Source organism: Humulus lupulus, chromosome 9 (genome assembly GCF_963169125.1).
Source record: "Humulus lupulus chromosome 9, drHumLupu1.1, whole genome shotgun sequence".
In the NCBI taxonomy this organism is placed as follows: Eukaryota; Viridiplantae; Streptophyta; class Magnoliopsida; order Rosales; family Cannabaceae; genus Humulus; species Humulus lupulus.
Genome location: NC_084801.1, coordinates 15,741,878 through 15,754,963, shown reverse-complemented (window position 1 = coordinate 15,754,963; position 13,086 = coordinate 15,741,878). Strand labels below are relative to the sequence as shown.

General features: G+C 36.9%; 1 long non-coding RNA gene across 1 annotated transcript; it reads left to right on the top strand.

The window, feature by feature from the left end:
* The first annotated feature begins 8,859 nt into the window (after positions 1–8,859).
* On the top strand, positions 8,860–12,035 carry LOC133801794 (uncharacterized). Its single transcript, XR_009876982.1, has 4 exons — positions 8,860–8,991; positions 9,074–9,152; positions 10,702–10,767; positions 11,828–12,035. It is a non-coding gene; the product is annotated as an uncharacterized LOC133801794 (long non-coding RNA).
* Positions 12,036–13,086: the final 1,051 nt, after the last annotated feature.

The following is a 13,086-nucleotide window of genomic DNA, read 5'->3' as shown; positions in this document are numbered from 1 at the left end:
GTGAGTTCACTTTTATCGGTAAGGATAAGTAAATAGTACGGCTGATCAGTACTCAAATCCGTATGTAAAAGGAATAGAGCGCCTTCATGAAACACAAGGTCTATCTTATAAGATGAAGACTCTACTACGACTTCCAGGTTTTGGAAGGGTTAAGAAGGCGATGAGAATATAGATGGAATTCAGTACAGTTTATTACTCTCAGACTGATGGTAAATTAGAGAGAGAGGGTTATCCAATTATTATTGGAAGAACATCTTATAAGATGAATGAGTTAGTATATATCTGGATCCTGAGGTGGTTCAGGGGACTATTGAGATTATTAAAGAGTGGAGCTTGGATGCTCACTTCTCAGAATAAATTGAAAAGTTTGCTGAATTGAAAAATAGAAACGTGGAATTCCAGGTAGAAGAATATATCTTCTATAAAGTATCGCCATGGAAAGGGGAGAGGAGTTAGGGCAAGCTAAGCCCTAGATTATCTCGACAGTTGAATCATGCATAGGTCTGATTAGGTTGACTTTGGATCAGCCTTACTTTTGGCACTGTCAGTTGTAAACAGTGTGTTATGTACTTCCATGCAGTGGACATGGGTTAAAGGAACTCATAGGTTGAGTAATAGGAATCTGAATGTTAAGGTTAAGTATTCCGGTAAGGAATAGCATTTCAAACTGTAACAGAAGTAGCAAGGTTCTGAGAAACAAAGTGTACCTTGGGATAAGGTATGTGGCAGAAACAGTGAGGTCAAGAGAATGACCTAGGAATCTGGGATCAGTTGTGCGGAATTCTTATTCCGAGCTGTATAGATAAATTTCAAGGATGAAATTTCTGTAAGGAGGAGATAGTTGTAATGCCCCGAATTTCCTAATAAGGGTTAGGACCTTGATTAAGAGGCCGGGAGGCCCATAATTGATTTATTATAATATTAAATGATTATATGCATGTTAATGTGAATTATATTATTATATGATGGTAAACGCATGCATATGGGTTCATTTTTAATTATAAGGGCATTTTGGTAATTTGGCCCGTTGAGGGCGTGATTGTGTATTTTCATGCATGTGGGTGAATTATAAATGATACCACATTATATGTGGATTGGTTTGATCCATTCGGCATGAGACGATCATGGAATGCAAGTTTTCGGTCTAGTCATAACGGGATTAAGTTCGGGGCTCGGAGTGAGTCTCGGGGTAATTTGGTAATTAGAACATTGCCGGGAATTGGAGCGTAACGGGATATGAATTATTGGTGTTTGAGAATATTGAGAATAACAGGAATTGGAGGGTGTTAATTATAATTAACGAGACAGGCAAGAAATGACGATTTTACCCTTGGGAGTCTTTAGAAGCCTTTCTTTGACCTAGGGGCAAAATTGTCTTTTCACCCCTAAGATTTATATCAGCCTTTGAGTTTAGAAGGCTGTGGAATTGTTGAAAACAGAGCATCCTCATCTTCATTTCTTCTCTCCTTCCCGTACACCATTTCTCCTTCTTCTTCCTTTTAATTTTTGAGAGCCAATTTGAGGTAGCAAGCTAGGAGATCAAAAGTGGGAGCTTAGGACTTTGGTTCAATCATTGAAGGGGATCTAAATCAAGCTTGAGGTAAGGAAATTCAGCCATGAAAATCTTATATACCCTGTTTTTCTATTAAGTTTTCAGTTGAGGATTTTGATGTGTTGGTTGAGAATTAATGGAAGTTCTTGAGTTTGGTTGCTTGGGTTTTGATGAGGGTGTAATGTAGATGAGGCTTGGGGGTTGAATTTGATGTTTTGATGATGTTTGGGATTGATTTGGAGGTTTTTTTTTCAAGGGAAATCGCAGGGGAGAAGACCAGAAAAGTTTCTGGTCTGCTGATGGCGCCCCAACGCCATTCCTAGCGCCCCAGCGCTAGGCAAGGCTGATTCTGGAGCTCTCTGACTTTGGGGCAGTGCCCCAGCGCTAGTGTATTTTCCAACAAGCTTATTTTAGGGCTCGGGAGGACTTTTAAGGCTCGGGGGTTGGTTCCTTTACCCCGTTTGGGTAGATTAAGAGTCCCGAGAGTGTGGGATGGATCCCGGAAGTGAGGTTTTAGATTGTAAACCTTTTTATGATTTATTTTATTGATGGGATTCCATATTTGGTTATGACTAGGTGATCGCTAAAGGATCAAAGGATTGATCGTTCTCAATGGTCGTTCTTTTACTAGTTTTTGCTCGAACCTGAGGTAAGAAAACTACACCCTGTGTATGTGTGACATGCATGGTTATTATTGATGCATGTTGGATTATTAAATGTGGCATGCATGATTATTGTTGAGGCATGTCAAGTGGTTAAATATGATGCATGTGATGCATGAGAAACATGTGATTAGGACATGCTTTGTATACTGAGTATGATATTGTTCAGAGCTTGAGCCTCTGTGTTTATGCATGATCCTAATTGTGCTAGTATTTGTTAAGTAAGCATGCTGAATGCCTTGTATTCGGATATTGGATATGTGATATATGTTTGGTGGCATTGCTTACTTGTATATGTACTGACTAGTTAGGGATACTGACCTAAGAGTCGGAAATGGCATAGCGTCATGAACGCCGAGCCAAATGAAGATTAGATCTAATCGATATCAGCGTTGAATGACTCATATGGGGTATTAATGCTGGACCGACTTGAAGGTCGATGAAAATTATAAGCGCTTGTCTAGTCTTTGGCTAGTTATTCAGAGCCAGGGCCTAAGGCCTCGGTGACTGATTGTCACGTGGCTAGGGAACAGAGTTCCATAGTTATGTCTCTAGGGTCAGAAGGAAGGTTATGTTGATGACTAATCATCATGCACCTATCCTGTTTAAACTATTGAAAGGTTCACTTATCTGTTAAGCCGGAAAGGCTAAGGTGACCTACACGTCACATGGGTAGGAGGGTATGGGACCTCCGAGAATGACTTATTAGTCATCTACCTCAGAGAGAGAGACTTATTAGTCATCTACTCAAAGCGCAGGACCTCACAAACATGTATTTGTATCTGCTTGCATGCATGAGTAGGGTTGTTACTGCTAGGCATGCCTATAATGATTTAGCAACATGTTATTACTTGTTCATGAGCATATTAAGTTTTCTTGCTGGGCTTCGGCTCACGGGTGCTATGTGGTGCAGGTAAAGGCAAAAGAAAGCTGGACCATCCTTGAGTTGGAGAGCTTAGGTGATGATGTGTACATATGTAGCTGCTCAACCACCACGGCCAAGGTTTGAAGAGGAACTAGGGTTTAACCCTTTTTTGCCGCTTAGATCGGCCTGTTGTAAATATTTTCTTGTAGTAGACTCTGAGATTATATTTTGGGATCCCAATGTATATATTAAACGTTCTAATGAAATGTTATATCTTAACCAAAATTTTTAATCCCTAAACCGCTAATTATACTTAGTTACACGATTTTGGCCAAATGACTCGATTAGCGAGTTTAGCACTGTTTACAAGGCACACCGTAACGGTCCCTGGAGTTAGGGCATTACAGTAGAGCTCTCCATATCAAGGATGACCAAGTTTACCTTTGCCTTTACCTGCACCACGTTGCACCCGTGAGCCAGGGCCCAGCAAGAAAACATGATGTGCAATACAAGCAGTAATAACATATAACAAACTCACTAGGCATGAACTCTCATCATATAATCCACATTAATCATTCAGCATAAATTTAGAATCATGGTGCAATCAAACACTTATAACATTCATATCACATAATAATCAGGGCCGAAAACTTAGGCCGCACCCTCTGTTTACCCCACTGACTCCGGCTCGCTTAAACTGAGCTCAGTGCATATTAAGCTGTCCTCGGCTACCAGTGGCCAAGTCGCGCCCTGTTCGCTAGTGTAACCCTTGGCACCCTTAGGCTGTTGGTTCACTAATTAGCTTGCATGGCGTAATACCATCTTTTCAAGCATACACAATAGGGAACCCTTAGTCCCATTACATATACTCAACCAGGTGCAGTTTTCTTACCTTTAATCTTTGCAGTTACTTATTACGAGCAACGCTCCTCAAGCACGATCTGTTCTCGAGCCTAAGCTTTTATCACCTAGTCACAACCAAGGTATAGGGTTCCATTAATATTCAGATAAGGGTTTCTCGATACTAAAATAACTACCGGGAATCCGAATTCCACCAAGCACGGTGGTGAAATTGATCCCGAGCATTCTAGACCATATTCCCATGCCTAAGATCTCCAAAAGTTCAAGTGTGCACCCAAGGGCTGTGGCCCTTGAAGCTTAGCCGCAGCCCTGCCCTCAAAACAGAACCAAGGGCTTGCCTGGAAGGAGACATGCGCTGCGGCCCTTGCCTTGGGCGCCGCGACGCTCACCTTTGGCCGAGCCCTCCTGGCTCATCTTCATCCTAGGGCCGCAGCGCTCTAGAACAGAGCTGCGGCCCTTCCCTTCGTGCCCAGAAAACCCATCATTTCCAACATCTAAACCTCATCCATAGCCATCCCAAAGCTCTCCAATTCAAAACCAATTAATCCCAACACCTTTAGAATGACTTAAACAACATAATTCCACAAAAAGACCCAGCCTAACACATACTAAAATCTCTTTTCAATTTCTGAAACTTAAGAACTTCAAAGCACTAAATCCAACCATACAAACTTTGATTAAAACCTCCAAATCACGAGTTGAGACTTACCTCTTCTCCAGAACCACTTTACCAAGCCAAACCCAAGCTAATTCCCAAGCTTTCCTCCTTAATTTTGCCCTTAAACATCAAAACCACATTTACCTCAAAACCCAGCCAAAACCCAGAATTTCTAACCACAGAAAAGGAAATTCAGTGCTTATCTTAGTCTTGATTAAGTTCTTAATTGATTCTTGAACTAAGCCTCTAAATCACTCCTTCAATCAACTGAATTCCAGCTGAATTCCCCTAAGATTTCAGTGTTTCTCCTTGTGTTTTCCTTGAGAGAGAATAGAGAGGAAAGGCTGAAAATAAAGGTCGGTTTAATTCCTATCTACTACTTTCCTTAAGCCTCAGTCTAATCTTATCCCATTAAGTCAATCCCTAGGCTCGGGGTGCCGGAAACGTCCCCGAGGGAAAAACGGTAAAATTCCCCAATATTCCCGCCTAGACTTCCTAACCTCAAATATATCTCCATATGTTTATTTTCATAACCCGATAGTCTAAATAACTACCCTATACCTAAAATACCCCTGACTTATCCAAAGTCAACTGTTAAGCCCTGATGTGACTTTTTCCCCGCTATCTAGCTCTAGGATCGTCTCGAGTCGTGCTCTGCAAACCTACCCACATAATAATGTGGTTCTCACAATGCCATATATATATATCATATTAACACCAATATAATCATACAAGCATTATTAATCATATAATTATGCATTTAAATCAATAAAATCATTCAAATTACATTTAACCCAATAATGCCCTCCCGACACACTAATCAAGGCCCTTAAGCCTCATTAGCGAATTTGGGGTCGTTACAAGCTTTTCTTGTCAAATTACAATGAATTAAATGTCAATTTTGTATTTTTAATTTCCTATTTCATTGTTGATTTTCATATTCTGGTCATCATTACTTCGTGGATGATATTTTGATCGGTTAATTATGAAGTTTTTATGTTGAATTTTGGCCACTATTTGATAAAAACTCAGGTAGACATGTTCATACACTAGCTTGGCTTGTTTGATTACAATGAATTGAAATGTCCTTTATCCATTGTTAATTGCATATTTTTTTGGTTGGCTTTGGTGTTTCGGTCATGGTTACTTTGTGGATGACATTTTAATTGACTGATTTTGAAGCTATTGCTCTGAATTTTTGTCATTGTTTGATTAAAAAATTCATGCAGACATGTTCATGCTCTAGCTTAGCTCTGCTTATTTTGATTGAAATGTCATTTCTCCATGCAAATGAGAAGAATGACATTTGATAAATTCAATATATCTCTAAAAAAGATCTTTTTATATTTATTGTAGTAGTTGGTTTCATTGTTTTCCTTGCATTGTTTGGATTGGAGTGAGAATTATGAATAAGCAAGAGTGACCTTTTTTAGTTTATGAATCTTTAGGCATATATTCTCCTAGACAATCATAAGATATCCCAAGAACAAGTATATGCAATTTGTTAACACCTAAAACTAGATTAGAAAGACTACTAAGGGCACAATGAATAATTTTCATTATAATTAATTGAAAATGGTATAAGTTCGTTGACACAGTTTTTCGCCAATAGTAGATTAAGAAATCTAGTAAGGATATTAGTGCTAAATTATAAACCGTAACAAAATAATAAGAACCCTCTCGTACACACACAACTTTTACGTGGTTCAGTGGTTAAAATCCACCTAGTCCACAAGACAGTATTATTGTTTTTCTTTCACAATTTCTGCAGAGTTTTAGTAATACAAAAAGGTTGTCCCCTTCCCTATCCATTATCCTTAGTATTTATAGGGGAACTTCCTGAACAGGTTTGGGTAACCGCGTGAATAAATAAGGTATACATTTAATACAGATTATTCCCATTTACATTGAGATATGATTTAATAACAGAATATAATATACTCCTGCTATCTCAGATAATAAATGATAGATATGCAATACAACCTAGGCATTAATGAGCGTATAAGGAGCCTCCAAATCTCTTGGGATCCTTTAGTATGCGTTCTGTCTAGTCTTCCATGAGTTGAATATCTCTCCCGAGCTTGTGTTCAAAGATTATCTAAACCTTAGTTAATGTTAAGCTCAAAGCGCTCGAATGTGGATCTAGCCACTACAAATCTCGAACTGGATTGAGTCTCGAGTTGTTCACATCATTGTTAGCCAGATATTCTACTTGGCTATTTTTCCACATATTCATCTGCCAGCCGTACCCGAGCTGAGTAATTGAACTCATGCTAATTTTAGGGTACAACATTTTCCCCCTAAGCTCCTGCTCGTGCTTGATGTCGTCACTTTTTGACATGCATAGTAGGAGCTTTTAGGCTTATGCCATATAAAATCGTGCCTACCCACTACTCGAGTATTAGACACATGGCTATTTGTAATTGGCATCCATTCGGGTTTTGAGGATTGTGACAACTATCCTGTCAACTTTTTGCCGCCGCATGGTTCATTTAATCTTGACCTTTGGATCTCAAGCTAACCCAATCGGATGGACTGAATTAATTCCCATAGTTTACGTATAAATAAGGTGTTCAGACCCAAACCCTCACCACCTTTGCATTAAAAAAAGTTTCCTTTTTCAAAAACAAAATTTCCCTTTTTCTTCTCCAACTTCTCCGAAAAACCCTTCATCGCCTATTCTAATATTGATATTAATTCAAAACACAGTTGCAATTCTACACCATTAATTGCAACTGGAATATGTATATGTTAAAAGCACAAATTAAATAATCTAGATTAAATTGAATCTAACTCCTCATTTCATAGCATATCATATTATATATCTAAAATAATGCAGTAAAAGACATACAATATAATAAATATACTAAAATAAATTAACAATCTAAGTTACATAAGAAAAGCATGACTGAACTTATGTAAAAGATGCTAAATAATTTTAGAAAAGAAATTAGAAGATGAGAAACAAAATAATTAATGAGATATGGAAATGAAGCATAAGAAGAATCAATATCAATATTGAGAATGAAAAGTACAACAACTACACTCCAACCTCACCAATATTTCTGAAATAATTCACTCATTTTTGTCACCTAAAACAAGCAAAATTAAACTAGAAATAAGAAAAGAAACAAAATACAAAGTGTCTTTTTCCACTCTCCAATATGATGATTCACACTGGCTTTGGTTCTCTATTTATAGAGAAAATAAGATAAAAAACATGTAAAATCGTGTACAAAATAGTGGGGGAAATGGCTGCATAATTGGAGCAAAGTGGGACAAGTGGGAGACAAGCTTCAACAATGGGGAGACACGTGTCACGCGGTGACTGGCTTCGGTAGAGATGTGTTGGGGGCGTGGGAGACAAAAGCTAGGCGAGTGGGACAGGTGGCAGGCTTTGGTTGGCTCGGCAGGCTGTGCGTCAGGCGGGTGGTAGTAGCATGGCAGGTGTGGTCGGGCGCGTGGGGAGCATCTGTTGGCGGCGTGGGACCCGCGGGGCAGATGCATCAGGTGGCAGTTTGTAACGTCCTGCATTTTCGGGTACCTTTAAACGACTCGGGTCGGGATTTTTCCCCCGGGTTAAGAATATTATTTTAAATAATATTATATTTTGTTTGTAAGTATTCTATGAGTTATTGCTAGCCAAAAAATGAATTTTGTGATTTTAAAAGTCAAGATAAGACTTTCGGTCCTGGACCGACACAAAAACCCTGATCGGGTAAAAATCTCGGAAAATAAAACGAAAAATCATGGCAATTATATTTTGGGCATAAAATACATTCATAAAAGTTAAAGTTTGGTAAAAAAATAATAAACCTAAAAGAAAATGGAAATTTTAGGGCATTTTGTGTTAAATGCCTAATTCTACCGAAATGATGAATTTTATTCCATGAATGGACCTTAGGTTAAATTTTATTATGTGATTAATTAAATTAAATGTGAGAGACATTTAATTTAATTAATTAATGTTAAGTTTGGTGATTAAAACTTAATAAGAGTGAAAAAGGTGTCAAAAGCCAATTTGAACTTTTCTTCTTATGAAACCTTTTTTTAACCTTTATTAAAAAATAAATAAATGAAATGATTATATATAGCAAGGGTTGGCCAGCCATGTGGTGTTTTAGGTGGTGTGAACCCAACTTAATAAAGATAAATCTCATTTTAACTAAGTCAAGTCAAGTGGGCAAGTGGGAGGAAAACACTTGAGTGTTTTTGAGATAAATTAGATACCATAAACTCTTCTAACCCCCCCTAAGAAACCGACCACTCTCCCTCTCTCATTCACTATCATCTTTTTTGAAGACCTCTCAAAGTGTTCTCTCAATATTCAACCTCAAGAACACCAAGGAAAACTTGGAGGCTAAGTCTTGGTCTAGGAAGTATTTTCCCTAAGGTAAAGCTTCACTAATCTAGGCTTTTGTAAAGTTTTAAGCTTAGAGTTTCAAATAGCTAATTAACTATGTTGTTGGGGGAAGTTGGTTAGGGTTTTTGAAAGGTTTTGGAGGAGCCAAAGCTAATAGGAAGGTCCAAACCTTAAGCAAGAACACCAAAGAGGTAAAAAGTTTACTTTTGATGATTTTGTTGTAGGGTTTTTAGTTTTAAGCATTATTTTGTATATTTAATGCTTAAAGTTTCTTGTTGGTGATGTAATAAGGTTATGGTAGTTGTTTAATAATTTTTATGATGCATGTGTATTGATTTTTGAAAATGGGAACCAAAACCCCCAAGGGTTTTGTAGGATACCCTAAAACAAAACATGTTTTGAGCTGTGACTTCCAAGGGGTCAAGCAGCCACTGTATATTGTTTTTGTAAAATTAAATTGTACTGTGATGTTTTTGAGATTGAGTACATAAAATTGAGCTTTTGAAACATTAAAAAATGTTTAGAAATGAGTAAGTTATGCTATTTCAAAGATTAGGTAAAAAACTGTTTTTTCGTATTCTTATTTTCGGAACCAAGTTTGGACAGCCACTGTATAGGGCAAATGAACCCAGTTTTTTCTAAAATTTTGTGGACATATTACTAGCATAACCTATTATTCCACTGTAAAATTTGGTAAGAAAATATTGAACAGTTTGAAAGGTATTAACTGTCAAAGTTTGGAAAAAATAAGGACTTGAAAATAAGGTCATTTTTACCTCATTGTTGGAAAATGATTTCACCAATAAAAAATGCTCATTTTGACCTAAGATTTTACAAAGGCCTAAATGGCATAACAAAAATGGAATTGGGAAATTTTGGTAACAATTGGGTAAGTAAATTTCAAGTTATGAACTAACGAAGTATGTAGTTAAAAATGTGAAAAATAGGTTTTTCACACTTAGTGTAAAAATGAGATTTTGGAACATAAGGTAAAAAGTAAAATTTTGCTTATTTCAAGATATAAATTGGTAAGTCTTGAAATCATATTTTCACTAAAATTACCCCTTTGAGTTTAAATGAATTATTTTTATTAAAGAGTTTTTATTCTTTTTAAAAATAAGAGATTTAATTTATTAATAGTTAATAAATTAAAAGAGGGTTTAAAACCTTATATTTTGAGAAAATAATTAAATGAATTATTTTTCTAGTAAGTAAAAATTGATTAATTGCTTTTGGAAAATTAATTAGTCAAGATGAGAAATTTATAACGGTTTTCCTAATTAAGACAAATTATGCAATTTTCTTAAATCGGTTTTTAGATATTAAAAACCTTAAGAAAACAAAAAGGAAAATTTAAAGAGTTTATTTTCTTTAAAAATAATTAAGGAATTTATTTGTATTTTCTGGATATAATACCGGCTAAAATCTTACATATTTTAATCGACTAGTCGAAAGTGCGGGTTAATAGCGATACCTTGAAATAGTAAGATTTTTAGCGGGTTGTGGGGAAATACCATTGTGATACCCGAGCCTAGGTATCGAGACCTTAGGATAGGTCTCCCCGAGACTTAGGGTTTAGTCTCGAATATTTTGTATAACTTTCCTTAATAGGTTTAAAACCAAATAAGGATTGTAAATCCTTACAAATGACTTTTATTAAAATGACCAAACTGCCCAAAATAATAATAATGAATTATGAGTGCCATAATTAATCCGAGTATACTGTATGGATAACTACAGTATTGGCTAAGCGTGACTGGACTGAACGTTGGAGGGTGAAAACTTGCTGAGCGCTAAGGACTCCAAGTAAGTCAACTTATATTGTATGGCTGCAACATGAAATGATTATTGTCTTGTATGTTAGTATAGGGATACATGCATATATATAGGCTGTCATAGAAAGTTTCTTAGAGACGTTAGTCTAGTGAGTGCTGATTTAGAAAATATGAACGGTAGAAGTCCGTCATATCCTAGACGGTTGATCCCCGTCACACTGCTTGATTTTATTTATGTCCGGTTCATTACCGCGACGAGTGGCCATGAGATGAGGATAAGCTGGTTAAACCTAGGGGCGCCAAGATAAATGGGACCTAGGGGCCCTCATGCTTACTTAATCATTGGACGGTTAGAATCCGAGCAAGTGCTCTGATAAGTTATTCCCGGATAGCAGCCGTGAATATTGGCCATTTCGTGAGAGTGCCTAGAGATACTAGGGGTTGCCAAGATTGAGTGAGGTTGAACACCCTAGGGGCAGCTGCTCACCAGCACCACTGATTAACATAGAAGTCTCCGTAAAACCGTGTAAATTGGATTACACTCTTGGATAAGTCGTGATGCCCTAGGTAACACGATAGTTACCATTGTTGAGGATATTTATTGGCTAGATCTTAGTGTGGAGACTCGGTTCTCTTTTACAGATTAGCAATTATGTTGGAGGGCGCGTTACGCCTGATTTGTTGGAAATTGTCGAGCGTTGGTCTCGAATTATATGGTGGTATAATATATCTGCTTGCTCTGGGATTTTCTGAGTGTAGGGATATAATTGTTGATAAGATATAGTTGTGATATAATATATCTGCTTGCTCTGGGATTTTCTGAGTGCAGGGATATAATTGTTGGTAAAAATTAGTTGCGATATAATATATCTGCTTGTTCTGGGATTTTCTGAGTGCAGGATTTTTATCTAGATGTGAATTAATTTATCCTTGGTTATCAGGCATGACCATAAGTTTGCCAGGACACTTTAGCGTTCTTGAAATTGATTGTGTAGGGTCCGGATGGGTCCGGATCCCTATTTCTCTATCTGCTTTGTTTGGAAGTTGATCTTATTAAGCGTTTTCGCTTACCTAGTTGTTTCATGTTGTAGGTAAGAGCAAGGGCAAGGCAGAGCAGTGAGCGCTGGAGTCTTCCTTGCAAATGTACATGTGGACTGACCTTTTGGGAAGCCTTTTTATTTTTGGAAATGTTGTGTAATTTTCATAAACTAGGCTCACTCTAATCTTTATAAAACATGTTTGTAACTAAATGTTAAGTATGGCCATATGACTTTTTAAAAAGTTTTTTTTTTCTATGGGTTTTTGAGACATTTTGTTAAATGAAAACATTTATATTTCTGCATTATCGAGTCTTGAAAATCCGGGTCGTTACACAGTTAGTGGCAGCGCGTCAGGCGGCTCGGCATGGCTTGGCTCGGCTCGCAGCTCGGCTTCGCTCCGTGGGCACAGCTAAAAACTTGGGCCTAGGCTCATCCTAGGCTTATTTGGGCCAATTCATCTTCAAAAATGCCATTTTTTTTCATGATTTATTCAATTAGAATCCTTTCTTTCTTCTTTCTTTTTCTTTGTGTCAAAATACATTTTATTTCTTGAAAATTGAACACAAATTAAATTAAAATTAATATTTTCAAATATAAAATATATGACAATAAATACATGAAAATATTAATTAAGACTTAAATTAATTTTAAACTTTAAGACTAATAAAATGATATTTTTGAGCACTAATCACTTAGTCAGCTTCAATCTTTGCTTCCCTAGCCTTTACTTATCCCTTTCAAGTCTCCAAATTCCAAGTGAAAGCTGAACTTTGTTCCTTAGCTCCAAAACCCTTCTAAGAAGGTAACCAAGAAAGAAAGAGAGAGTATATCACGTGGATGTCCCAAAGTGCTAAGCACTTAGACTCAGTTTTGTCTAATATCATAATCAAAAGACCACTTTACCCTTACTTCCAATCGCACCACAAGTCTAAGCCCAAGGGAAAAATAGTAATTCTCAGCCTAATCTCCCATTAACCTCATATTACACCACATATTTCCAATTAAATCCATTACGCTCAATTGCCCACCAAATTAATTCCCATTAAGAAATAAATCTTGGTAATTTACCAAATTACCAAAAATACTCCTAAACTCACCTTGAGTTAGGTATTTATCCCCGTTGTGACTTTACTGCTAAATTGTTCACTAGGACCGTCTCGTGCCAAATATCCCAAATATATCCCACATAATAATGTGGTCTCAATCACATAGCAAATATAATTACAGATATACCCTTTGTGGTTCAAAATTACAAGAATGCTCTTTCCAATGAAAATAGACCCACAAGCATATTTAATACACACAAACAT